The following is a 27,900-nucleotide window of genomic DNA, read 5'->3' on the forward strand; positions in this document are numbered from 1 at the left end:
CATAATGCAGTGGAAGTTCTTCAATCACTGTAGGTCTGGAAATCTAATCCAGGCATTGCTATTCTCAATTCATTGTTTTAAAAGCATTTAAGAAAAATAACAGAATCTACATTAATTCAACCTTTCCCTGTCTCAAAGTAGTTTTAAAAATTAAAAATCACTGGCTTAATTATTAGCCAGTCAAAGATGATTCAGACCATTGAGGGGAACCTTGCCCTAATGCAAACTATTTATTTTGTGGTACAAAAGAAGAGTCCTTCCCTGAAGCATCTGAATTTGATAACCAAGCTTTTACACTGGAGCATCCTCTTAAATAGCCTATCATATTCTCTGAAGACAAAATTTTTGTAGCATATTATTTCCTTTTCAAATAATGGCATATTCCCCCCTAATTTTTCCTATTCTTATTGGTTAGATTCTCTTATAAGAATATGATTATCTTATAATTGATACACATTTTAAAAATTAAGCATTGAAACAGGCACTGGCTTTGGTTAAATATGACAGTAATTGATAGTTTTCTTTTAAACAATGTTTCCTAGGTCAGTGTATATCTCAGTAATTTTCATAGCAGAACATTAAAATTGCAGCTCTTAAAATGATTTCAATCTGCCCCCTCAGCTCTTTCCCTCCCAACACATCTCTTGGCTTCTTTTCTGGCAGAGAGTGGGGTGGCATTGCCATGACATTGAGATTTCCGTCAGTCTTTTGGGATCAATAATATGATCTGTCACTTAATAATGATAATGAAAAATAATTCCTTTCACTTCCCATTTAAGTTTCCTAAACTGTATCAGTCTGAAGCAGGGAAAGTAGATGCAGAACCCAATTTTGTCTTGCATAAAACACATTTAATGGTGCAACCCTGTCGGATTGCACTCAAAATTCTCCTTAGATTGTCTCCAGGCAATTTTTCCAGTATTCATTCCCACAATTCTTCTCTCTCAACAATGCATTCAAATCTAGCCTATTCAGGGTCCTTAAAGAGGCATCTAAAGTATTCTCCCTGGTATTTTCCACTGATGGATAGTCTTTTAATCCTAAAATGTTTTAGCAAAATCCCACTTCTATGAAGCCATCTTTGACTTCATTCATTCATATGTGAAAGTAACATTTTCTGAACCATTTCTGATTTAAGCCCTCCTTGAAAGACCCCTTTGAAGCAGAGAAGGCATATTAATTCAATCTGCATCTGAAAAAGATGCTTCTGGTAATGATGCTGAGATGGGTTGGGTGTGGAGAAGGGAGGAATGGAAACAGGGAAACCAATAGAGGACTTTACAGTGGCCCAGTAGCAAAAGTAGGACAGGTTTTTAGAGAGATTGAAGAGGCACAATTTTTAGGATTTCATTGATTGAAATTAGACAAGTCATTTCCAGCTCACACAAGGGTAATAATAAAGATACGCACAAAGCATTATAGGAGAACAAAGAAGGGTGGTAGTAGTACTGAGTGTCCAGAAAAGTCTTCCTCAGGCTATAATACCCCCCAACAATCCTTGGAGAATGAGTTGTAAGGTGAAGTAGAGTCGGAGGGAGGGGATTCCAGTCCAGTTGGAGGGAGTAGCATGCGTGAACGCTGAGAGATTAGAGAGAATGTGATACATTCAGTACCAGTAGTTTGGTTTCGCCAGAACTATAGTTGAGGATGGGTAGAGGTAGGAACCCCGCAAAGGGGAAGCTAGAAAGGTAAGGCAGAAGTCAAATCATGAAGGATCCTATGTGCCACCCCAAGTCATTTCAACCTTATTCTGAAAGCCCTGAGGTCAATCTGTGAATTTCAGCAACTGCAGTGTTATGAACAGATGTGTAACTGAAGGGTAGCAGAATATGCCACCCCCAAAATGCCACTTTGGCTTAAGGATTATTTTGTGCTGAAGCCAATTGAGAAGAAGCAGATATCAGAAAAGCTCTCTACTTTGCTTCTATTTACCTAAAGCAGAACGTAAATTTATAAAGGTGTTCCCCCCTCCCCTCTTTACCAGGAAGGACAGAAGTAGATCACTGGAGACAACTCTAACTCTTATTAGCCCAGAGACAGCACCAGAGGAATCTATATAACAAACTTTATTAACTAGCCCTTGTCTTCTATTAGTTCTCCCATATATTTACCTTCCCACAAGTTGCTGCCTTAGAAACCTGAAGTCCTTCACCTTTGTCTTGTGACTTCTCTAAAAACGTATTGTTCTTTTGTTAAGAAGCTATATAAGCCCAAGTTCTAACCACCCCTTTGAGTTACTCATCACTGAGAACTCGCATGTGTATGCATGATGTCCGTGTTGATACACTTCTGTTTGTTTTTCTCTTATTAATCTGCTTTTGTTAGTCGAATTTCAGATGGGTAGAGGGAAAACAATTTTTCTTCCCCTGCATAATTTAGAAAGAGATTTCTGACTGCAGTGAGGAGGGAGTAACAGATTAGTTAGGAGACTATAAGAATGATCCAAGGAAGAGATGATAAAGGTCTGAACTGAGATATGGTGATGGAGATGGAGGAGGGGCTACAGTTGGGAGATGTTAAGCTGCTAAGATTGACAAGACTGCTGCCTGATTAGATGGAGGAAGGTTGACGAGAGCATCAGATTTACTTTCTGATTTATAGCTTGGGTGGTACAGTAAAGGATGGTGCTAATCTCCAAGATGGGAGATATATTTGAGGAAGAAGAAAATGAGTTTTGTTTTGGACAGGTTGAGTTTGAGTAGCCTGTAGGGCTACAGAAGAAATGTCTAGTACAAAGATGAATGAAGATGCCTAAAGCTCAGAAGAAAGAGCTGAGACAGAGATTTAGATTTTGGTGTTGAGTCCACATTTAGTTAGCGGTTCAAGCCATGGGAGTAGATGAAACGTATCAGAGAATATTTAGCAAGAGGAGAGAAGAGGATGGAACAGAGGAGAAAATATCTGAGTAGTTGGAAGAATAGGAGCCAGAAAAGGAGGACCCAAAGAAGCAAGAGCCAAAGCAGAGAAGGATGGTATCAGTGATGCCAAGTGGGGAGAAGGAGGTGTTTCTAGCAGGGCCAAATACATTAGAGAAATCAAGGAAGAGGAAGCCTGTGAATGTCACTGGATTTAGAAACAGGTGACCTTGGCAGAAGTAAAGTGGAAGAGGAAGGCATATGGCAGTGGGTTGAGGAATGCATAAGGAATAAAGAAGTGCAGACATCTCTTTCAAGAAGTTTGTGTGTGAGGGAAGGAGAACAAAAGATAGAGCCTGAGCTATGCAGGGGGATTGTGGAATCAAGAGAGGGCTGGAATCAAGAAATTCAGAAGGCATGGGCATATTTAAATGCTGGAGGAGAAAAGCCAGTAGAGGAGAGACTGAAGATCTAGCTAAGATAGGGCATAAAGACAGCAAAGCAAAGGCATAAGACAGCAGGAAGCAAGGAAGGCAGGGAGGGAGGCAATGAATGCGTCGGGGGGACAGAAGGGACATCAATTCAATTCAATGAAGAGGGAAGGGGAAAAAAGAGATTTGGAGGACTGGGTAGGAAGTTGAGGAGATATTTGCCTGAAGATCTCAATTTCTATGTGAAATAGGAAAGGAGGTCATTTGATGAGGGTGAGGGGAAGTGACAGATTGGGGAGGAACTTAAAGAAAGTAGAGAAGATTTAAAATAGTCATTGTGGGTACCAAGGAGGAAAAACTTCCTCTACCCTCTTAGGTTCATTCATGGAGTCCTGTGAATTAAGCTGACAAGAGACAGAGAAAACACAGATTTTTATTCACATACATACAAAGAAGTTCCCAGAAAAAAATGTGACTTAGGGAGGGTTAGAATTTGGGGCTTATATACCATCTTGATAAGGGAAGGGGAGAAGGAGAAAGGAAAACAAATAATTTTAGGGAAAATAAATGGGTCCTTAGGAGGCTAAATGGCAGATATGATAGTCTTATGACAATACCTGCTTAGGTGTTCTCTTATCCTGGTGCCAATTTCTCCTTCTCCAGTGCTAGGAGTCAATCTTGTCTAACTGTGAAACTCCTGGGAAAGGGATTGATGACAATTGAGTTCTTTTGGGAGGCTCTGCTTTCAGGCAGATAAGGGGAGTTCAGAAAAAAAATCTCTTCCTGCATCTGCTGATTCTCAAATGCCTTCAGCTCAAAATAATTTTTATGTCCCAGTGGCATACTCTGGACCCCTTCATGGAAAATAAGATAGAGATATAACTAGGGAAATGTAGAGGGTTTTCAAGTTGAAGACAACAACATGTCTACACTTCTGTGTGATTTTTTTTTTTTTCCCCAGCAGTGTAGGTGTAGGAGCAGAGCAAGTGGGCCCTGGGATTGATCTATGTTTAGTTTCTCCAAACTGGTGGGATGGAAGGACAAGTGGTCAAGGGAATTCAGGGTGGTAGTTAGCTTGGGAGTAACTGAGCTTATGGATTATTGATAACAAGGTGGTGTTATGACCTGAATGTTTGTGCCCCCTCCCTCCAAGCTCATATGTTGAAGCTGTAATGCCCATGTGGCTGTATTTGGAGACAGAGCCTCTGATAAAGTAATTAAGGTGTGGTGAAGTCATAAGTGTGGGGCCCTTATCTGATAGGATTAGTGTCCTTATTGAAAGAGACACCAGCAGACTTCCCTGGTGGCTCAGTGGTTAAGAATCCGCTTGCCAATGCAGGGAACACGGGTTTGAGCCCTGGTCCGGGAAGATCCCACATGCTGAGGAGCAGCTAAGCCCATGCACCACAACTACTGAGCCTGCACTCTAGAGCCTGACAGCCACAACTACTGAGCCCGTGTGCCACACCTACTTAAGCCTACGCGCCTAGAGCCCATGCTCTGCAACAAGAGAGGCCACCACAATGAGAAGCCCGTTCACCGCAACAAAGAGTAACCCCGCTCGCCACAACTAGAGAAAGCTTGCGTGCAGCAATGAAGACCCAATGCAGCCAAAAATAAAACTAAATAAAAAAGAAAACAAAAACAACACACCAGAGAGCTGTCTCTCCATGCACACACATCAAGGAAAGGCCATGTGAGGACACATGAGAAGGCAGCCGTCCACAAGCCAGAAGGAGAGCTCTCACCACCAGAAATTGAATCAGCCAAAACCTTGATCTTGGACTTCCAGCCCTCAGAACTGTGAGAAAATAAATTTCTGTTGTTTAAGCCACCTGGCCTACAGCTTTTGTTATGGCTGCCCTAGTAGACTAATACATGTGGTCAGGGAAGGAAGGTGAAGGCAGGAAGGGCAGAAAAGTGGGGAAGAGCTCTTGAGGGTATTGAAGAGCAAGGCAGCGGCTATAGTGCAAGGAAAGGAAGTTGTGGAAGGGAGTGTCTGTTAGAATTTGTAATTGTTGAGGAATAGCAGCTCTAGGGGATAACAAGCTCGGGACTGTAGCTAAATGGCAGTAGAGGAAATGAGGTCATGAAGGCTAGTGAGGTTAGGAAGAATGGTGAGGCTAAGGCTTGGAGGTCATCCATGTGACCATAGAAGTCACCTAGGCTGTTGGCAGGACCTGAGATGAGAAGGATGTATGAGTTGGGAAAAGCAATGCTTGCTGCTATAACAAAAGTCTCCACATTTCTGTGGCTTCCCAGTATAAAATTTGGGTTTGGCGGCCCCCCTGACAGCTGCCCTCCAATCAGAGACTCAGAGATGGGGACTCCTGTGCAGGGCTCTGCTATATGGGATCATTCATTTCCAACGAGTATAACCCTGATACAAAACATAGAAAAGATAGCACACAAAAAAAGGAAACCTCCATCTTACTTATGAGTATCGATGCACACATTCACATAAAATGCCAGCAGCGATAAAAGAAAAATACAGCATATGACCCAACAGAGTTTATTTTAGTAGTGAAAGAGAGAGGGTGTATCTACGTGGACCTGGCTGAACTGCATGGAATGAAAACATTTGCTTTGCTCGACCTTCTGCAACTTATCCAAACATTTGTATACGCTAAAGTCAGAAATAGTGGTCCTGCGTTTCAGCAATCCACAATGCCATAAATCTGTGAAGATACCTTGTAAATTGAAATGCACTAAGTAGGAGTAAGGAATTTCTGAGCACACAGGGCCCCATGCTGGGTGTGATTTAGTATAAGAATTTTAAGCCCTGATTTCTCTTCTGGATCTTACCACCTGGTTGGAAAAGATAAGCTAAGATAGATGCAAACAACATCGAGTGTAAAGGCCCAATAGCCAGACAGACCATGTTTAGCGTTGAGAGGGAGAGAAGAGAAACTCCAGGCCTTGTCTGTTGCAGAGAAACCAAATCATTGCATTTTCTGCCTGGGGCCGGGAAGAATGCCTTTCCCAGACCCGACTGCTTTTGGAAGGAGTCAAATAACAGCTCTGGTCCCTAGAATATGGGCAGGAGTGATATTTGCCACCATTAGTCTTGGCACTTAAATATTCTGCTGGGTCCTACTCTCTGTCTCTCCTCTACTTGTGCAAAGAATAAGCAAATGTCAATAGTATACAGAAACACACCCCCCCAAAAAGCCGAATTGTTTTCCAGTCTCCTATTTTCTTAAGCTTTTCATTCATTTTTTTTTTTTTTGCGGTACGCGGGCCTCTCACTGTTGTGGCCTCTCCCGTTGCGGAGCACAGGCTCCGGACGCGCAGGCTCAGCGGCCATGGCTCACGGGCCCAGCCGCTCTGCGGCATGTGGAATCTTCCCGGACCGGGGCATGAACCCGTGTCCCCTGCATCAGCAGGCGGACTCTCAACCACTGCGCCACCAGGGAAGCCCTGAAATGCATTATTTGTTTTAAAAAATCAATATGATCGATATACTCCATGAGTGATTACAGGTATTTTCAAGATACATGTGACTTTCATTTTAGAGCCAATTCTCCATTTATTTATTTGCTTATCGCTATTATTGTCCCCTATGTGTTTTAGGTGTAACATTCTAGTTACCCTTAGTTTAAATATTGTTTACTGTAGTTTTGATTTCTTTGAATTTATGAGTCGATAGGAAATGTCACCTCACCTGATACCTCGTTGCAGAAAAATCCCAGCTTCTAGGAAGTCAGACACTCCTCTGGCTTTTAAAAATATATAATTTTTCTACACACACGACTTTACAAATTGTCCCACTTACTCTTCACTGGGCTGCTCTAGGCATGCTAGAATTAGTCCCTGAGTTATGCATCTTTAACCACTCAGACTGCAAATATGAAGTGCATCAGGAAAGCACCATAACCAGAATGCTACAGAACTCTCCTGGCCCACCTACGCTTATACCACCCAACACTCATTCCCCTCTTAACCAAAAAAGAAAGAAAAAAGGTTAGAAACAAGAATGGGCTTGCTTTTGGTGAGGCTTAACTGGTAAGTGCCAAAGAGCCAGAAAGCAGAGGCCACTGGGAGACCAGCTTAGTGCCTGGTACTTGGTGGGTAATTAGTATATTTTTAGTGAATTACCAAACAATTGTATTCTGACTTCAAATCACTCGCTCCTCCTACCTCATGCCCCACAGCGTTTTTGTGAGGCTCGAATGCGAAACACTTGAAAGAGCTTGGCAAACTGCCATGCTAGTCATCGCTCCTATGGTTTTAATACCCCAGATTGTGTGACCCTGAGGCGTAATGCACGACAGCACCACCAGAGGGCGGCAGCCCCGCACTACTACTCTGAAAAACCTCAGTGAGTAAGTGTTAGATGAAAAAGGAAAGGCTCTTGTAAGCTTACGAAAAGGACTTAGTTCTTGTTACCCGTTGCGGGGCACAGGCTCCAGACTCGCAAGCTCAGCAGCCGTGGCTCACGGGCCCAGCCGCTCCGCGGCATCTGGGATCTTCCCCAACCGGGGCACAAACCCATGTCCTCTGCATCAGCAGAGGTACTCTCAACCACTGCACCACCAGGGAAGCCCTTTACCTCATCTTTATTTCTGCAAAGTGGCTGAGAAAGTGAGTCGGACTTGAGTAGCACCCATCCCCCCCATCCAAGAGATGGGGCTGCAGAAAATGTTTATTTCTTCCTCCCCTTAGGCTAATCAGCTTTTGAGAAGTAGATCAGTGGATCAATGGTCTACCGTGGTAGAATGGTTGATTTGTGCCTTTGTTTCCCTGAACATTTTGGATAAATTATTTCCTGGAATATGTATGATCTCATGAAAATAATTAACAATGGTTCAGCAATTACTTTGTATCAAGCCCTGTTCCTATTGCTTTATGTGAGGTAGGTATGATAATTATCTCCATTTTGTACATGAGGACATTAGCACAGAGAGGTTAGGTAATTTATGTAACATTGCCCAGCTAGTAAGGGGCAGGGCAAGTTAGGAAGCCCTGTAGTTTGGCTTCAGAATGTGTCATTATTCACAGCAACTGTTGTCGCCAGGATGTTAGCATGTTTTGCACCGGCTCCCTAAGCCCCAACTTCCAAAGGGCAATAGGAAAAGACCAGATGATACCTGCGCATCCAGCAGGTTGTGACCCAGGAGAACTCTGACCGGAATCTTCTGTAATGGGCAGTAAACATGCCTATTCATTGCTCCAAAAAGAGACATTATATTCATTACACTGGGCAGTAGATAGGCCTGTCCTTTGCTCCAGTGGGAAACACAGTCTCTATCTGTCAAGGTTGTTCTCTACACAAACATCCTTGAAAAGATAGTGTGTAACAAAAGGCAGTCAGTGCCTCTGTTTGCAAGATGTGCAGAGTGGTTGAGAGAACATGTAGCAGGCTTGAGATCCATGGAGAATTGTCTCCCACAACAGTAATCTATCAAAACCAGCCCTATTCAAGTCACTGAACGTTATGCTTTTTTTTATTTTTAATTTTTTTATTTTTTGCGGCATGCGGGCCTCTCACTGTTGTGGCCTGTCCCGTTGCAGAGCACAGACTCCGGACGCACAGGCTCAGCGGCCATGGCTCATGGGCCCAGCCGCTCTGCGGCATGTGGGATCTTCCCAGACCGGGGCACGAACCCGTGTCCCCTGCATCGGCAGGCGGACTCTCAACCACTGTGCCACCAAGGAAGCCCCGTTATGCTATTTTTAAAGCCCCGTTATGCTATTTTTAAAGTGCCAGAGGTAGCTGAATTCCTTGATAATCAAACATCAATTTCATATTGTTTCAGTAAACCCTTGCAGCAAGAAAGCTGATTTTTTGACCCCCTCCAGCAAAAACAACTCAGTACTAATGAGAGCATCCCGATAATTTTAAAAATTATTTTTCTAAGTATTTCATTCTTCCAAAGAAAGAAAAAAAAAATATTCTCTTTAACACACAGTGCACATGAGATTGTCTTGTTTGGGAGGTGACACGGAGGAGGAAGGGCCAGTGATAACCTGATTTCTCAGTACCCATATCAGCAGCACATACTTTCGTGTATAGCACATCAGCAGGGTGGGGCTGCCACAGTGATATGTGCAAATAACTCCCATGTTACGGTAATCACTTATGCTAATACAGTTCCTCTTTATGGTAAAAGATATGCTCATAAGTATTAAAAGCTCATACATCTTATGTAAATAGTTTTAATTGATGATTAGAAGTTTTGCCATTTATGCAACAATTTCTTTTCTCTTTCCTAGTTTTTAATACCAGCAACCATTTGTCATGCATCTAATATTCAGGTAATTTGCATATTTAATCTCATATGAATTTTAATGACTGTATATGAAGGAATGGAGACACACCCACCTACAAGAGTCAGATCTACCTGCCTGGAAAGCTGGTATATTTCTATTCCATTACTCTGCCTTATGGTTGCCTGGCCCACCTCTTGGCCTGGGGTATGGATTTCCAAGAAGCTCTCGGAGCATTTCCCTCCAGGTTTCTAAGTCAGTTGCCTCATTTTCCTTCACTGGGGCCTGCTGGCCTCCTCAGCAGTGTTCACTTCTCCATATCTCAAGCACATCATGGAACCTTAGAGATGGAAGGGATCCCGAGAGTCTCCGTACTATAGCATCCCCAGTGGGTGCCCATCTGCTTTCTGCCTCAGTGCTTCCTTGACTGGAAGTGCTTGTAGCAATTCGAAGTTTTAAAAATGTTGCTCTATGCTGTCACTTTGTAATTTGTACACATTGTTCCATGCCTGCTGTTAATCTACTTCCTCTTCTAGAAGCACTTCTCATAAAATCCAAGAAAATTTTTTCCAAAGAAGCATGCTGAACAAAGGGCAATAACCTAGGAGGTTTGTATAGTTATATCTTTAAGTATATTATTAAATATTAAAATATAGCTACTTGCTTCTCAAGCACTGATTAGGGTTAAATCATGCCGATAAATTACTCTAAATCATTTGCCACTGGAAGGGTTGGGGGCTGACCTAGTGAAATACTTATTGGTACCAATCCATTTTCTATTATGCATCTAACACAATTGTTAACACACTAATAATAATAAATGTTGGGTAAGCATTTTTAAATGCTTCAGAGACACTGTCATTCTTATTTACATTTTCACATTAAACTATAAAGCAGGCTTGGTGGGTGATCCAATACGTAATTGTCCCCCCAGAAGCCACCACGTATAGTGGTTAACATTTTCTTTTCTGTGACCTTTAGCCTCTGACCCATCTACTTTTTCCAACTGAGTGCTTTTTAAAGCAATTCCACCTCAAATACATTTCATTTCCTCAGATCCAGGATAAAGTACCAAGAAATTCAAAAGTCTCATTTAGAAAAGTTTTTTCCCTTATACTTTAGAATTACATCTCTCTCTCTCTCTCTTTCTTTCTTTCTTTTTTTTTTTTTTTTTTTGTATTTTAGGCAAGTGCAGTGGATGGAATAGTGTCTCCTAAAAATTCATCCGGAACCTCAGAATGTGACCTTTTGGGAAGTTTGTAGATGTAATTAGTTAAAGATCTCAAGATGTAATCATCCTGGATTTAGGCTGGGCCTTGAATCCTATGACTGGAGTCCTTTTAAGTAGAGGAAAGGACACAGGAGACCCATAGAAAAGAAGGAGTTGTGAAGATAGAGGCAGAGACTGGAGATATGTACAAGCAAAGGAACACCAGGGACTGTCTGCAATCACCAGAAGCTAGCAGAGAAGCGTGGAGTGATCTTTCCCTCATAGGCTCCGAGGAACCACCCCTACTGACACCTTGATTTCAGACTCCAGCCTCCAGAATGATAAGAGAATAAATTTCTGTTATTTTCAACCCCTGAGTTTGTACTAATTTGTTATGACCATGCTAGGAACCTAATACAGTGATGTAACAACAATCTAAAACAGATAAAGCATAAATGTTTATCAATATGTGGTGTCTGAATCGAACAAGATGCTTTGAGAAAAGGAAAAAGGATTGGGTGGAGGATATTACTAAGTCTGAAAATAGGCTGCCGCCTTAATTAAAAACCATCCTTCTTCATAAATAGCCTGTGAAGACAAAAGGACTGCCTGGCTTGTTCTCTCTGTTATTCTCCATAGCCCTGATCGCATTGTATTGAGGTGATTTGTCTTCCACAAGGGCCCTTTCTTATTCTCAGATGAGGCTCTGTGTCCTAGCAGAGGGACTGACACATAAGTCACAGTAAGTGCTCAATAGATAGGAGGACATGTATCCAGCTTTATCTATGAATAGCGGTCCTTGTGTGCACCTGTTTTCCTGGCATAATTATTAATAGTGTCCTCTTTCCAGATATAGAGAACAGATTTGTGGTTGCCAAGGAGAAGGGGCATGGGGGAGGGATGGACTGGGAGTTTGGGGTTGGCAGATGCAAACTGTTATATATGGGATGGATACACAACAAGATCCTACTGTATAGCACAGGGAACCATATTCAGTATCCTGTGATAAACCATAATGGAAAAGAATATGAAAATGAATGTATATATATTATAACTGAATCACTTTGCTGTACAGCAGAAATTAACACAACATTGTAAATCAACTGTACGTCAATAGAATAAATTTAAAAAAATAAAATGTGTCCGCTTTCATATTAAGAAGTATTCTATTTGGATGAAAAGCTATCCTATCAATTTACACTTATGTACATATGGAACAGATGATTTTGGAAATACTGTCATGAGTCTGCTTGAAAACTGGCAGAGCCAAAGTTTTCCCTATCTGTATTCATTTTTATTGTAAAATTCACATATGTAATTAATACATCCAGAATGATCCTATTAAAGTGAGTCAGATCACATCTTTTCACTGCTCAAAATCCTTTTCATTTCACTCTGAATAACAACAGCCAAAGTCCTTACAGTGGCCCCCAAGTCCCCACACTATGTGACCCATTTCCTCCCTGATCCCACAGCTCGGTGTCTTGTCCAACTGCCCTCCTTGCTGACACTCAAACACACATGTAGACTACTGAGTCAGGGGATTTGCATTTGTTACTGATAAACACATGTCAGAATTTGTGGAATGTAGCCAAAGCAGTACTTAGGTATTAATAGACTTAAAATATCTATAATAGAATAAGAAAATAGAAAATTAATGGCCTAAAGTTAAAACTCAATTAACCAGAAGAAAACCCCCAATAATCCCAAAGGCAGTAAAATAAATAATAATGATAAGTTTACAAATTAATAACATTTAAAAAACCTATAGAGATGATCAACACAAAAGTGTTTATTTGAAAAGAAAAATTCTGGCCATTTTCATCAAGGCAGAAGATATAAGCAAACAATATTAGACATGAAGAAGTGTAAGCTCCATTAGAGATTTTAAATCATAGGAGAATAAAATAAGCAAGTTATGACCATAATTTTGAAAACATAGATGAAATAGGTATTTTTAAGAAAAATATAAATCACCAACACATGACTCAAGAAAGGTATTTTTAAAATGCCAAAATACCACTATCCATTAATGATAGATCGGTAATCAAACTTATTCCTCCCAAAAAGGGATCACTTACAGGAAGTTTTATAAACCAATTGTACCAATCCTTTAAGGAATAGATCTTTTCTATTTTATACAAACTGTTATAGAAAAATAGGGAAATTTATTTTATACATTTAGTATAATCTTGATAATAACATAAGAGAATTCAAGATAAAAATTGTAGGCCTATTATATTTATGAACATTATAAAAATATTTGCAAATCAAATCCAGCAACATACAAAACCAAAAGTTATAAAATGTTCAACATTAGAAGCCCATTAATATAATTTACAATACTGACATTCTAAAGAGAAAAATTGTATAATAATCTTAATAGAAAAGCGTTAAGAAAGATGAACTCCAACACTCATTTAAGTTGTAAGAAAAACCTAACACATCCTAACAAATGTTAAAAGACAAATTCTACCAAATATTTATTAAATGAAATTCCAATTTTACAAAAACTCTTTCAGGATCCACAAAAAGAGAGACTAGCCCCCAATTCATCTTGATGCCAAGCATAATCTTGATGCCAAAACTAGACAAGAACAGTGAAGGGTGCCAGCACGTGCTGCCCCCAAATATGCCACTTTGGCTTAAGGATTATTTTGAGCCAAAATCATTTGAAAAATAGCCGGTACGATAAGGACACTCTGACCTTGAAGCTTGAGATAAAAATTCCCATGTGAAATGTTCCCTCTCTGTACCAAGAAGGAGAAACATTCTTATCAACAGAGATGAAGAGTCAAGGTAGAGAGAAATCTGCACAAACAGACCTTGTTAAAATCCACTCTTATCTTCCTTTAGTCTCTCCATATATTTTAGTTACTTTTCCACAATGGCTCGTCTTTGTTCAAACACTTAGGTGTAGTCGCTTCTTTGGGTCTTCATTTTCCTATGGGGGCTCCCATGTACATATATAAACCTATGTGCTTTCCCCCTGTTGATCTGTCCTACGTTAATTTAAATTTTATTTATTTATTTATTTATGGCTGTGTTGGGTCTTCGTTTCTGTGCGAGGGCTTTCTCTAGTTGCGGCAAGTGGGGGCCACTCTTCATCGCGGCGTGCGAGCCTCTCACTATCGTGGCCTCCTTGTTGCAGAGCATAGGCTCTAGACACGCAGGCTCAGTAATTGTGGCTCACGGGTCTAGTTGCTCCGCGGCATGTGGGATCTTCCCGGACCAGGGCTCGAACCTGTGTCCCCTGCATTGGCAGGCAGATTCTCAACCACCGCGCCACCAGGGAAGCCCTGTCCTACGTTAATTTAATTCTCAGGCCCAGCCAGAGACCTGAAGAGGGTAGAGGTAAAGTTCTGCTTCCCCTACAACGATATTAAATAGAAAATTTACAGTCTAATTTCATTTCCTGAACATAGGTGTAAAAATCCTAAACAGAAGCTTATAAAACCTAATTCCATAATCTATAAAAAAGTAAATAATTTATGGTCAGGTTGCATGCATTCCAGGAATACAAAGCTGATTTAATGTCAGAAGGTAAAATTATATTATTTATCTCATGTGTAGTAAAGATTGTAAACTTGCCCCCAAAGAGGTCTGGCCTTTGTCCTTAGCTTCTAGGAGATAATCTCTAAGCACTTAGTACATCATGCCTGATAGGAATGTCTTTATTTGCCTGGGAACTTTGGATAACTGGAGAGTCTAACAGGATAATTTAGGGCAAAGGGTGACTACATTGGAAAAATGGGAACTGGAGACTGAAATCAGCCATGTGGGTGATCATTCCTACTTATGTAGTGGAGCCCCAGTAAAAACCCTGGACACCAGGCCCAGGTGAGCTTCCCTGGTTGACAGTACTTTGCGCACATTGTCACACACTGAAATTGGGAAAGTAATGCATCCGTGACTCCAGGGGGAGAGGACAACAGAAGCTCCATATTTGGTATATCCTGGACTCTGCCTATGTTCTTCTTGACTGATTTTAATCTGTCCTAAAATTATCAAATCAATCAAATGATTTTAATTCTCCTAAAATCCCAACAATACAGTAAGCTGCTTTTAAAATTTATATGGAATAGCTAAGGGCCAAGAATAGCCAAGACACTTCTGAAGAAGATGGGGTCTTCTACAATCATATATCAAGATTTATCATAAAGCTGTAGTAGTTAAAACACAGTGTCTGGCACAGGGATTGATCAATGGAACAGATTAGAGAGCCCAGGAACAATAGACCCACATATATGTGGACAATAGTCAATGTCAAGGAGAGAACATCTAAGGATGAAGAGGGAGAAAAGAAAGGAAAATGGTTGAAAAGAGAAATATTTGTCTCTGTATACATTTGACCACAGCCAAAACTATTTTCCTTAATATTTAAGGAATGGGGGGACATCGAGTGTGGCCCAAGTCACAGTTCAGTTTTCACATCAAGAAAGATGGTCAGTTACATAATTTGGGGGGCCCACTACAAGATAAATACTATAAATTATTATAAATTATTAATAATTTCAAGACGATGACAGCCGAACATCCAACAAAGTGCAAGACCCTTCTAAGCCTGGGGACATGTGTGACTGCACATGTCACATGCCCATGAAGCCAGCCCTACCAACGAATATCCTACAGGTCTCTCTGCAGTGCAGGGTTTGACTAATGGATGATCACGAATCATATATACATTGCTATCAACTGTGTGGGTGTCAACTAATGTGAAAAAAGTTCTATCATGTCTGTTTTCACTTACAGCTATACACAATATTCTCTGGAATTAGGGCAAAGAATTTTCTACTTTTTCTCCAGTTATGTTAACTCAAACACACTTGTAACTCAATACCTCATTTAAGTTTCAACTCAAAGGCAGTTGCAGGGCACAGCCTAGTTCCAGACACTTAGGAGAGTACTTTAAATTTTCTTCCATTACCCTAATAAATTTTCTGTTGTTTGACATTTTCCTGTGGCATTCATTTTCGAACTTGAAAGATTAATAGAACATTTCACCAAGGTAATACTAGGTTACTTTATTTTAGGTTACTTTATTTTTTATTGTCAAATAGAATGAATAAATCAGTGTCTAAAGTTATAGAGATTGTAATGTATGAAGTTGAATAATTGGTAATTCCTAAAAATTGATTTTCTAGAATGGCGTAGAGTTGAAGCATACTCAAAATTAGTTTTTATAAAATAAAAAAATCTAACCTACTTTATAGAAGATATTTTGAAAAATATAAATGTATAGAAGCTTCCACTACATTATTTTGAATCTTCCAAAGACTGGTTGCATTCTTATTTATTATTATAATATGTGTAAATGCTTCCACTTCACCAATAGGCCCAATGTATAAAGTTATGTTTGGAGTTAAAATATTCACAAGTGTTTGGTAATTTGTTATACCCAGACAGTGTTTCTGGGGCCATTTGTAGTAAAAGCTATTGCAAAGTAATATTTTCAAGTGGATTCTTTCACCCCCAAATGAAGAATTCAGCTCACTTTCAGAGAAGTGATTAAAGGAACGACAGTAATTGCTTTCTCTCTACACAGTTACTCTTAAAATGCTGCAAAGGATTTCATCATTGATTTCGGGTCAAATCTTTTTGCAAGTTTTTCTCTCTGGAGGTCTTCTGCCTGAAGCCACAAGCGAGAGTTTTCAAGGAGTTAGGAGTGTACGAGGTAATCTGCATTTGCTATTATTAGGTGGACCCTATTGTGAGTGATTTTTATTTGACAGCATCATAACTGATTACCTGAAAATTCGAGCCAATAGCTGTCTTTTCAAGAAAAATTCAATTTGCAATTTACATTTTCCACACTTCCCTTCCGCCCACTAACAAATCAACTGCAGATCTCTGTTCAGCTCCAAAAGGCACTTTGCATGGGAAAAGAAACAGCCTTAAGCCTTCTTCAGGGTGATCACATTTAGCAGCCAACAGAGAGGAACTGGGCTCTGTGATTGAGGGCAGAATTGGTGTGTGGGATCAGGGAAAGATTTAATGAAAATCCAAAGGCCCACAGAAAACTGATAAACTTTTCAATGTCAGGGGCTGGTCCCAAGAATCACAGATAAGAATAGCGGAGCTTTATTGACTATCACCCAGGTTCTCTTAGCCTAAGGTCTGGCACACCCTGCTTTCTCCCCTCCACACTCCCTGCTTGCCAATCAGCCAAGGCCTCCACTTTTCTGTGTCTTGTTTGTCTTTTGTTTTTGGTTTGCCTTTGAGGAATTGTAATATGATAGAAGAATTTGTTGGCCTTTTGAATAGCCTCTTTTGTGATTTGTTCTTATCCATTTTTCTGTTGGATTGTATCTTTTTTCTTCTTAATTTGTAGACGTCTTTTATATATCTGGCATAAGTTTCTAACTGTTGTTTATGTTGTAAAAATTTTCTTCTCTCTGGGCTTCCCTTTTCACTCTTAAATGTACTTTTGATGAACAGAAGTTATTAATTTCAATGTAATTAAATATGTGATTTGTGCTTTTACGGTTTCTTTATAGTTTGCATTTTTTATGTTGTCCTATTTTTAGAGTCTTTCTCTACTCTGAAATCATGAAGGTATACTCCTATCATATCTTCTTAAAGTTCCTTCATTTTTTTTCACATTTATGACTAGAAAAGTCTGGAATTAATATATGTTTATGGTGTAAGGTAGAGGTCAAATTTATTTTCTTTTTCTATGTGTATATTTAATTGTTCCAATATTTATTGAAGAGGTCTCCCTTTCTCCCATTGGTCAATAATACCACCTTTCTCATAAATCAGATATCCCTGTGTAGCTGTCTGCTTTGGCTCTCTTTCTATTGCATTGGTCTGTTTGTCTCTCCTTGTACCATTCTCTAAATCTGTGCCAGTGTCTTAACAACTGTAGTTTCATGGTCTTGATAATCAGGAATCTGGCTTTGTTTTTCTTCTTAAAAAATTTTCTTGACGATTCTTGGTCCTTGGATAGCTAACTAAATTTCAGCTTGTCAAGTTTAATAATAATAGTAATAATAAAAATAACAATCAAAGGAGGTTTGCTTTAAATATATAGATCCATCTGATATTATTTTTTACAATTTTGATTACTCTAATTCATGAATGTATTTCCTATCAATTATTTAGATATTGTTTTATTTGTCTTAATAGTGTTTTATAGGGTTTTTTTGCACTCAGGTTTTGCATATACTTTGTTAGATTTATTCTATGATATTTGATATTTTTGCAGTTATTATAAATGGTATCTTTTCATTTGATTTTTAAATAACTAGTATATAGAATTTAAAATATTGTTTCTAGTAACTTTGCTAAACTCATTTTTAATTTTTAAAAAATTTATTATTTATTTATTTATTTAAAAATTTGGATTTTATTTTATTTATTTTTTTAGACAGCAGGTTCATATTAGTTATCAATTTTATACACATCTGTGTATACATGTCAATCCCAATCGCCCAATTCATCCCACCACTACCACCCACACCCCCCCGCGGCTTTCCCTCCTTGGTGTCCATACATTTGTTTTCTACACCTGTGTCTCAGTTTCTGCCCTGCAAACCAGTTCATTTGTACCATTTTTCTAGGTTCCACATATATGCGTTAATATATGATATTTGTTTTTCTCTTTCTGACTTACTTCACTCTGTATGACAGTCTCTAGATCCATCCACGTCTCAACGAATGGTCCAATTTCATTCCTTTTTATGACGGAGTAATATTCCACTGTACATATGTACCACATCTTCTTTATCCATCCTTCTGTCGATGGGCATTTAGGTTACTTCCATGACGTGGCTATTGTAAATAGTGCTGCAATGAACGTTGGGGTGCATTTGTCTTTTAGAATTATGGTTTTCTCTGGGTATATGCCCAGTAGTGGGATTGCTGGATCATATGGTAATTCTATTTTTAGTTTTTGAGGAAACTCCATACTGTTCTCCATAGTGGTTGTATCAATTTACATTCCCACCAACAGTGCAGGAGGGTTCCCTTTTCTCCACACCCTCTCCAGCATTTGTTGTTTGTAGATTTTCTGATGATGCCCATTCTAACTGGTGTGAAGTGATACCTCATTGTAGTTTTGATTTGCATTTCTCTAATAATTAGTGATGTTGAGCATCTTTTCATGTGCCTCTTGGCCATCTGTATGTCTTCTTTAGAGAAATGTCTATTTAGGTCTTCTGCCCATTTTTGGATTGGGTTGTTAGTTTTTTTCATATTGAGCTGCATGAGCTGTTTGTATATTTTGGAGATTAATCCTTTGTCTGTTGATTCGTTTGCAAATATTTTCTCCCATTCTGAGGGTTGTCTTCTCGTCTTGTTTATGGTTTCCTTTGCTGTGCAAAAGCTTTGAAGTTTCTTTAGGTCCCATTTGTTTATTTTTGTTTTTATGTCCATAACTCTAGGAGGTGAGTCAAAAAGATCTTGCTGTGATTTATGTCAAAGAGTGTTGTTCCTATGTTTTCCTCTAAGAGATTTACATTTTCTGGTCTTACATTTAGGTCTCGAATCCATTTTGAGTTTATTTTTGTGTACGGTGTTAGGGAGTGTTCTAATTTCATTCTTTTACATGTAGCTGTCCAGTTTTACCAGCATCACTTATTGAAGAGACTGTCTCTTCTTCATTGTATATCCTTGCCTCCTTTGTCATAGATTAGTTGAACATAGGTGTGTGGGTTTATCTCTGGGCTTTCTATCCTGTTCCATTGATCTATGTTTCTGTTTTTGTGCCACTACCATATTGTCTTGACTACTGTAGCTTTGTAGTATAGTATGAAGTCAGGCAGTCTGATTCCTCCAGCTCCATTTATTGCCCTCAAGACTGCTGTGGCTATTTGGGGTCTTTTGTGTCTCCACACAAATTTTAAGATTTTTTTTCTAGTTCTGTAAAAAATGCCAGTGGTAATTTGATAGGGATTGCATTGAATCTGTAGATTGCTTTGGGTAGTATAGTCATTTTCACGATATTGATTCTTCCAATACAAGAACATGGTATATCTCTCCATCTGTTTGTACCAGCTTTAATTTCTTTTATCAGGGTCTTATCATTTTCTGCATACAGGTCTTTTGTCTCCCTAGGTAGGTTTCTTCCTAGGTATTTTATTCTTTTTGTTGCAATGGTAAATGGGAGTGTTTCCTTAATTTCTCTTTCAGATTTTTCATCGTTAGTATATAGGAATGCAGGAGATTTCTATGCATTAATTTTGTATCCTGCTACTTTACCAAATCCATTGATTAGCTCTGGTAGTTTTCTGGTGGCTTCTTTAGTATTCTCTATGTATAGTATCATGTCATCTGCAAACAGTGACAGTTTTACTTCTTCTTTTCCAATTTGTATTCCTTTTATTTCTTATTCTTCTCTGCCATGGCTAGGACTTCCAATACTATGTTGAACAATACTGGTGAGAGTGCACATTCTTGTCTTGTTCCTGATCTTAGAGGAAATGCTTTCAGTTTTTCACCATTGAGAATGATGTTTGCTGTGGTCTGTCATATATGGCCTTTATTATGTTGAGGTAGGTTCCCTCTATGCCCACTTTCTGGAGAGTTTTTATCATAAGTGGGTGTTGAATTTTGTCAAAAGCTTTTTCTGCATCTATTGAGATGATCATATGATTTTTATCCTTCAATTTGTTAATATGGTGTATCACATTGATTGATTTGCATATATTGAAGGATCCTTGCATCCCTGGGATAAATCCCACTTGATCACAGTGTATGATCCTTTTAATGTGCTGTTGGATTCTGTTTGCTAGTATTTTGTTGAGGATTTTTTCATCTATATTCATCAGTGATATTGGTCTGTAATTTTCTTTTTTTGTAGTATCTTTCTCTGGTTTTGGTATCAGGGTGATGGTGGCCTCATAGAATGAGTTTGGGAGTGTTCCTTCCTCCACAATTTTTGGGAAGAGTTTGAGAAGGATGGTTGTTAGCTATTCTCTAAATGTTTGATCGAATTCACCTGTGAAGCCATCTGGTCCTGGACTTTTGTTTGTTGGAAGATTTTTGATCACAGTTTTAATTTCATTACTTATGATTGGTCTGTTCATATTTTCAATTTCTTCCTGGTTCAGTCTTAGAAAGTTATATCTTTCTAAGAATTTGTCCCTTTCTTCCAGGTTGTCCATTTTATTGGCATAGAGTGCTTGTAGTAGTCTCTTAGGATGCTTTGTATTTCTCCGGTGTCTGTTGTAACTTCCCCCTTTTCATTTCTAATTTTATTGATTTGTGTCCTCTCCCTCTCTTTCTTGATCAGTCTGGCTAGTGGTTTATCAATTTTGTTTAGCTTTTCAAAGAACCAGCTTTTAGTTTTATTGATCTTTGCTATTGTTTTCTTTGTTTCTATTTCATTTATTTCTACTCTGATTTTTATGATTTCTTTCCTCTGCTAACTTTGGGTTTTGTTTGTTCTTCTTTCTCTAGTTCCTTTAGGTGTAAGGTTAGATTGTTTATTTGAGATTTTTCTTATTTCTTGAGGTAGACTTGTATAGCTATAGACTTCCCTCTTAGAACTGCTTTTGCTGTGTCCCATAAGTTTTGGATCGTCGTGATTTCATTGTCATTTGTCTCTGGGTATTTTTTGATTTCCTCTTTGATTTCTTCAGTGATCTCTTGGTTATTTGGTAACATATTGTTTAGCCTCCATGTGTTTGTGTTTTTTTACTTTTTTTCCCTGTAATTCATTTCTAATCTCATAGCATTGTGGTCAGAAATTATGCTTGATATGATTTCAATTTTCTTAAATTTATTGAGGCATGATTTGTGACCCAACATGTGATCTATCCTGGAGAATGTTCCATGTGCACATGAGAAGAAAGTGTAATCTGCTGTTTTTGGTGGAATGTCCTGTAAATATCAATTAAATCTATCTGGTCTCTTGTGTCATTTAAAGCTTGTTTCCTTATTGATTTTCTGTTTGGATGATCTGTCCATTGGTGTAAATGACATGTTAATGTCCCCCACTATTATCGTGTTAGTGTCAATTTCCTCTTATAGCTGTTAGCAGTTGGTTTATGTATTGAGGTGCTCCTCTGTTGAGTGCATATATATTTAGAATTGTTATATCTTCTTTTTGGATGGATCCCTTGATCATTATGTAGTGTCCTTCCGTGTCTCTTGTAACATTCTTTATTTTAAAGTCTATTTTATCTGATATGAGTATTGCTACTCCAGCTTTCTTTTGATTTCCATTTGCATGGAATATTTTTTTCCATCCCTTCACTTGCAGTCTGTATGTGTCCCTAGGTCTGAAGTGGGTCTCTTGTAGACAGCATATAGATGGGTATTGTTTTCGTGTCCATTCAGCAAGCGGGTGTTTTTTAGTTGGAGCATTTAATCCATTCACGTTTAAGGTAATTATTGATATGTGTGTTCCTATGACCATTTTCTTAATTGTTTTAGGTTTGTTTCCTAGGTTCTTTTCTTCTGTTTTGTTTCCCACTTAGAGAAGTTCCTTTAGCATTTGTTGTAAAGCTGGTTTGGTGGTGCTGAATTCTCTTAGCTTTTGTTTGTCTGTAAAGCTTTTGATATCTCCATTGAATCTGAATGAGATCCTTGCTGGGTAGAGTAATCTTCGTTGTAGGTTCTTCCCTTTCATCACTTTAAGTATATCATGCCACTCCCTTCTGGCTTGTAGAGTTTCTGCTGAGAAATCAGCTGTTAACCTTATGGGAGTTACCTTGTATGTTATTTGTCATTTTTCCCTTGCTGCTTTCAATAATTTTTCTTTGTCTTTAATTTTTGCCAGTTTGATTACTCTGTGTCTCAGCATGTTTCTCCTTGGGTTTATCCTATATGGGACTCTCTGCGCTTACTGGATTTCAGTGGCTATTTCCTTTCCCATGTTAGGGAAGTCTTCAACTATAATCTCTTCAAATACTTTCTCGGGTCCCTTCTCCCTGTCTTCTCCTTCTGGGACCCCTATAAAGCGAATGTTGTTGCATTTAATGTTGTCCCAGAGATCTCTTAGGCTGTCTTCATTTCTTTTCATTCTTTTTTCTTTATTCTGTTCTGCAGCAGTGAATTCCACCATTCTGTCTTCAGGTCACTTATCCGTTCTTTTGCCTCACTTATTCTGCTATTGATTCCGTCCAGGGTATTTTTCATTTCAGTTATTGTATTGTTCATCTCTGTTTGTTTGTTCTTTAATTCTTCTAGATCTTTGTTAAACATTTCTTGCATCTTCTCTATCTTTGCCTCCATTCTTTTTCCGAGGTCCTGGGTTATCTTCACTATCATTATTCTGAATTTTTTTTCTGGAAGGTTGCCTATCTCCACTTCACTTAGTTGTTTTTCTGGGGTTTTATCTTTTTCCTTCATCTGGTACATAGCCCTCTGCCTTTTCATCTTGTCTATCTTTCCGTGAATGTGGTTTTTGTTCCACAGGCTGCAGGATTGTAGTTCTTCTTGCTTCTGCTGTCTGCCCTCTGGTGGATGAGGCTATCTAAGAGGCTTGTGCAAGTTTCCTGATGGGAGGGACTGGTGGTGGAGAGAGCTGACTGTTGCTCTGGTGGGCAGAGCTTGGTAAAACTTTAATCTGCTTGTCTGCTGATGGGTGGGGCTGGGTTCCCTCCCTGTTGGTTGTTTGGCCTGAGGCAACCCAACACTGGAGCCTAGCTGGGCTCTTTGGTGGGGTTAATGGCAGACTCTGGGAGGGCTCACGCCTGGGAGTACTTCCCAGAACTTCTGCTGCCAGTGTCCCTGTCCCCACGGTGAGCCACAGTCACCCCCGCCTCTGTAGGAGACCCTCCAACACTAGCAGGTAGGTCTGGTTCAGTCTCCCCTGGGGTCACTGCTCCTTCCCCTGGGTCCCTATGCACACAGTACTTTGTGTGTGCCCTCCAAGAGTGGAGTCTCTGTTTCCCCCAGTCCTGTCGAAGTCCTGCAATCAAATTCCACTAGCCTTCAAAGTCTGATTCTCTAGGAATTCCTCCTCCCGTTGCCGGACGCCCAGGTTGGGAAGCCTGACGTGGGGCTCAGAACCTTCACTCCAGTGGGTGGACTTCTGTGGCATAAGTGTTCTCCAGTCTGTGAGTCACCCACCCAGCAGTTGTGGGATTTGATTTTACTATGATTGCTCCCCTCCTACCATCTCACTGTGGCTTCTCCTTTGTCTTTGGATGTGGGGTGTCTTTTTTGTGATGCAGTTTATTTATTTTTGTTTCATACTGTACTGGCTAGGACTTTCAATGGCGTATGTTAAACAAAAGTGATCCCTTGTCTTGTTATAGATCTCAAAAAGAAAACTTTCAACATTTTACCATTAATTTTTACACTCATCAGAATTTGCCTTGTAAATATCTTTCATTAAATTAAGAAAGTTCCCTTGTAGTTCAAGTTTGGTAGGAGTGTTTGCTTTTTAAAGCTATGAATGGATATTGGATTTTACCAAATGCTTTTTCTGCAACTATTGAGATGATGTGTGTTTTTTCTCTTTCATTCTATAAATGCAGTGAATTACGTTGCTTTGTTTTTCAATGGAAGACCAAAATTCAAAATTTTATTTTTGGAATAGTCCAATTCAGTCATGAAATATCACTTTCTGCATATTACTGGATTGTCTCAGCAGCACTAGAATGTGTTTCATGAATGCAGGGGTTTTTGTCTGTTTTATTCGCTGCTCTGTTACCATGGCATGTTTGTTGAGTGAATGAATGAAGGAATCCCTCAGAACTGTGACATCCTCTGCCTGTGAATAGAGAGCCCTGATCCCCTGGTTACCTGGGGTGGGGTCCTTTCTCCTGGCTGCACAGGGGTCATATCTCCCCAGGACTGGGCACTACATTCACCCCACTTTCTAGACAGAATATATCCAAACAACACCTCTCTTGGTTTCTTGCCAAAGCCACCCTGCTTCCTTACCCATCTCCCGGTCCTTCCTACGTGTTGAGACCCCTTACATTCTTTATCCAGTATTTAGTGGATAAATGAGTCACTTGTTCGCTGGCATCCAACCCAGTTCACCCAATGGCACAGCTGCCTAGGAGCCAGAGAGGGGACAAGGAGAGAAGGTGGAGGGACTGCAGCTACCTTTGTATCACCCTAAAGATCATGACTAGAATCCCACATTCTGGGGAAGAACTCTCATCTCTTCTGTGGAAGTCACTCTTGAAAGAGAATATAAGAGCTGAGACATATGTTTTACATCAGGAATCACAAAACAAGAAGAACCAAGACCAAAGTGTGCTGTCTGATGACACACAGGTACTCACCTGTTATCCTCCATTATAAAAGCATAAGAGATATTTTAGAATGTTAAGCATTTCATTTCCAAACACTTTTAAGTTAATGTGAAAAAAAATCTCATTTTAAAATGATCAATGTGCCATGAAGTTAACAAGCTCATTTGGAACAAAAATGACATGCGCTATACTATGGTTTCCTTACTGGTGACATTGTGTAATTACAATTACAATTCTAATTGTGAAAGACCAAACCCGTAAACAAAGTATTTGACCTTAATTTGGCTTAGGTTACAGAGCTCTTCATGACTCCTTTGCCCACTCCTCCATTTTTCTCCTTGAACTTTTGCCCCAGGGGTTTTGTAATTCATTCCAATTATCCAATAAGGCAGGTTTTCCTGACAGTAGAGGTACATCTCCCCCCACCCCACCCCAACCCCAACACACAGGGACACATATTTTCTCTCTCTCTCTCCCCTTGGATCACTCTTTCCCATCAGCAGCTTCTTTGTCTGGCAACTTCAACCCTTCAGAGGCATTAAATATCACTTCCCACCTCCACCCCCAAAATAGGAACCAGGCCCCTGTGTTATTTTATAGCTCCTTGAATTTTTCCTATCATATCACTCATCCAATGTCATTTATCCACTTGTCTTCCCTAGAGGCTATAAACTCTTAGGCAAGTGTCCATACTGTCTTGCTCACAGTTGAATCTCCAGGCCCTGGAGTAGTACTAGCATATATCAGGGATTCAATAAGTATTTATTGAATGAATGGAATGAATGAACAATTAAAATCTTAGCCTGGCTTATATTCCTGAATTATTAGTGTTAGCCAGGCACCTTTCTAAGTTGACTTAGAACGGGTTCCAGGAGGTCTCACGTCTGTAGCTTGAAGAGCTCCTGAGAATATAATTTCCCCCTAGATGAACAGAGGTGATTTAGTACTAAAAGCCCCTGCCCAGTGTCCACTGAGAGGCAGACTGCCTGGGTTTGAATCCCCACTCCACTGCTGACGAGCTATGTGACCTAGGACAAGTGACAATTTTTGTGTGCCTCACAGCACTTCTCATAAGGTGGTTGTTGAAGTAAAGGAGCTTACCACAGTGCCTGGTATACAGTGAATACCTAAGGAATGCCATGCCTTTACTTGACAGTAAGTCAGGTGATAATTGTAGTGTGGGCTTCCCCAGGAAGATGCGGAAGGGGATCCCCTTGGGAGGAAATATTCAGTTCTCTTGTTAAGAGGCTATGGGGACATCACTGAAAGGGTGAAGTTTCAGTCACCTCAGCTGAAAATAGAATTGGGGCTACTGGGTGCCCTGCCATCTAAAACTGATACTGGGCTCCAAAGAGGGGAAGGGGAAACCTATTTAGGGAGACACAGTGACTTCTCTTTAAATTTATAGTTCAATACTTAAATGGGGAAACTCTCAAAAAGATGAACTTCCTCATCCATCATCTTACTCCAGGGAACTGTTTTTTTTTTGTTATTTTTTTAAAATTTATTTATTTAGTTTTTGGTTGCATTGGGTCTTCGTTGCTGTGCACGGGCTTTCTCTAGTTGCGGCGAGCGGGGCTACTCTTTGTTGCGGTGCGCGGGCTTCTCATTGCAGTGGCTTCTCTTGTTGCGGAGCACGGGCTTTAAGTGCGTGGGCTTCAGTAGTTGTGGCACGGGGGCTCAGTAGTTGTGACTTGAGGGCTCTAGAGTGCAGGCTCAGTAGTTGTGGTGCACGGGCTTAGTTGCTCCGTGGCACGTGGGATCTTCCCGGACCAGGGCTCAAACCTGTGTCCCCTGCATTGGCAGGTGGATTCTTAACCAATGCGCCACCAGGGAAGTCTCAGGGAACTGTTTTGAAAGAGCAGTAACCATAAGCACATCCCAGAATTATCCCCTAGTCTTTCCCTGCCAGTGTTCAGATTAACTAGAGAGGACAGTGGATGCTCAGGTGGGTGAGAGAGAACAGTGGGAGACGTGGAATGCATTAACATGTCCTACACTGTGGGTTGGCCACCCTAATTCCCATCCCCCACCCCCTTCTCATCAGCCAACTCTCAGCCTGTGACACGGCTCTGGTGGATGAGATATAAGAGAATATTTATGTGTTGGGGCTTCTGGAAAGGTTTTTGCTTTCTTGATAAAGAAGAGATCGAATGATGTATGTGGACTGAAAAAAATGCACAACCTAAAAGTTGAGAGTTACTTATCTGGTGGACAAAACTGAGGACTTAATCCTGGGACACAGCATCTCAGATAGCTCTGAGAGATTGCTCCGAAGAGACAAGGGGGAGCCAGGGTACATAGGAGTTTTTGCAACAAAGACCAAGTATCGGAGCATCAAAGGATTACTGTTAATTAAAGGAAACCAGACATCTCAAGTTAAGGAATTTAGTGCTTTTCTATGTATGGGAAGATGCAAAATCTGGGCTCACTGAAATCATTCCTTTGATATGCACCTCAGCTATCTTGGGCCAGTCTCCTGTGCTTCCCCATCTTGAGTCTCCTCAGGGTGCATCGTTGTAGGGCTCACCATTGGGGCGGCTGTAATGTGATGGCTTGGTGGCGGCAACATTCTTTGTTTACTGATATGGCAGGCACTATTTTTCACTTACAGCTAGGATGCTTCATGTTGCCCTTTCTTCTTCCTCCTTCTCCCTGCCTAGAACATAGACAGATGTGATGTCTCAAGGTGTAGCAGGTATTCTGCAATCATAAGGCAATGAGCATGAAGACAAATGCCTCTAAGCTAAGGATGGTGGAGGGAAAGATGGAAACACCTGCATCCCTGATGACATCATGGACCTCCTGCACCAGCCCTGGACTGCCCACCTCTGCCCTTGTCTGAGACAAATAAACTGAGGTGAGTGATGGTTGGGTTTTCCTGCCTTTGAATGGACTCCTAACACATACATACATGCATGCATACATACATACATACTAATAAATAAATACAGCCTGCAGCCCAAACCTTTAGACCATGTGCACCCCAACTGCAACACTTACCACAGTATCTTATCATCACTTAGTTTTCTTTC

Source organism: Phocoena phocoena, chromosome 11 (assembly GCF_963924675.1).
Source record: "Phocoena phocoena chromosome 11, mPhoPho1.1, whole genome shotgun sequence".
Classification (NCBI taxonomy): Eukaryota; Metazoa; Chordata; class Mammalia; order Artiodactyla; family Phocoenidae; genus Phocoena; species Phocoena phocoena.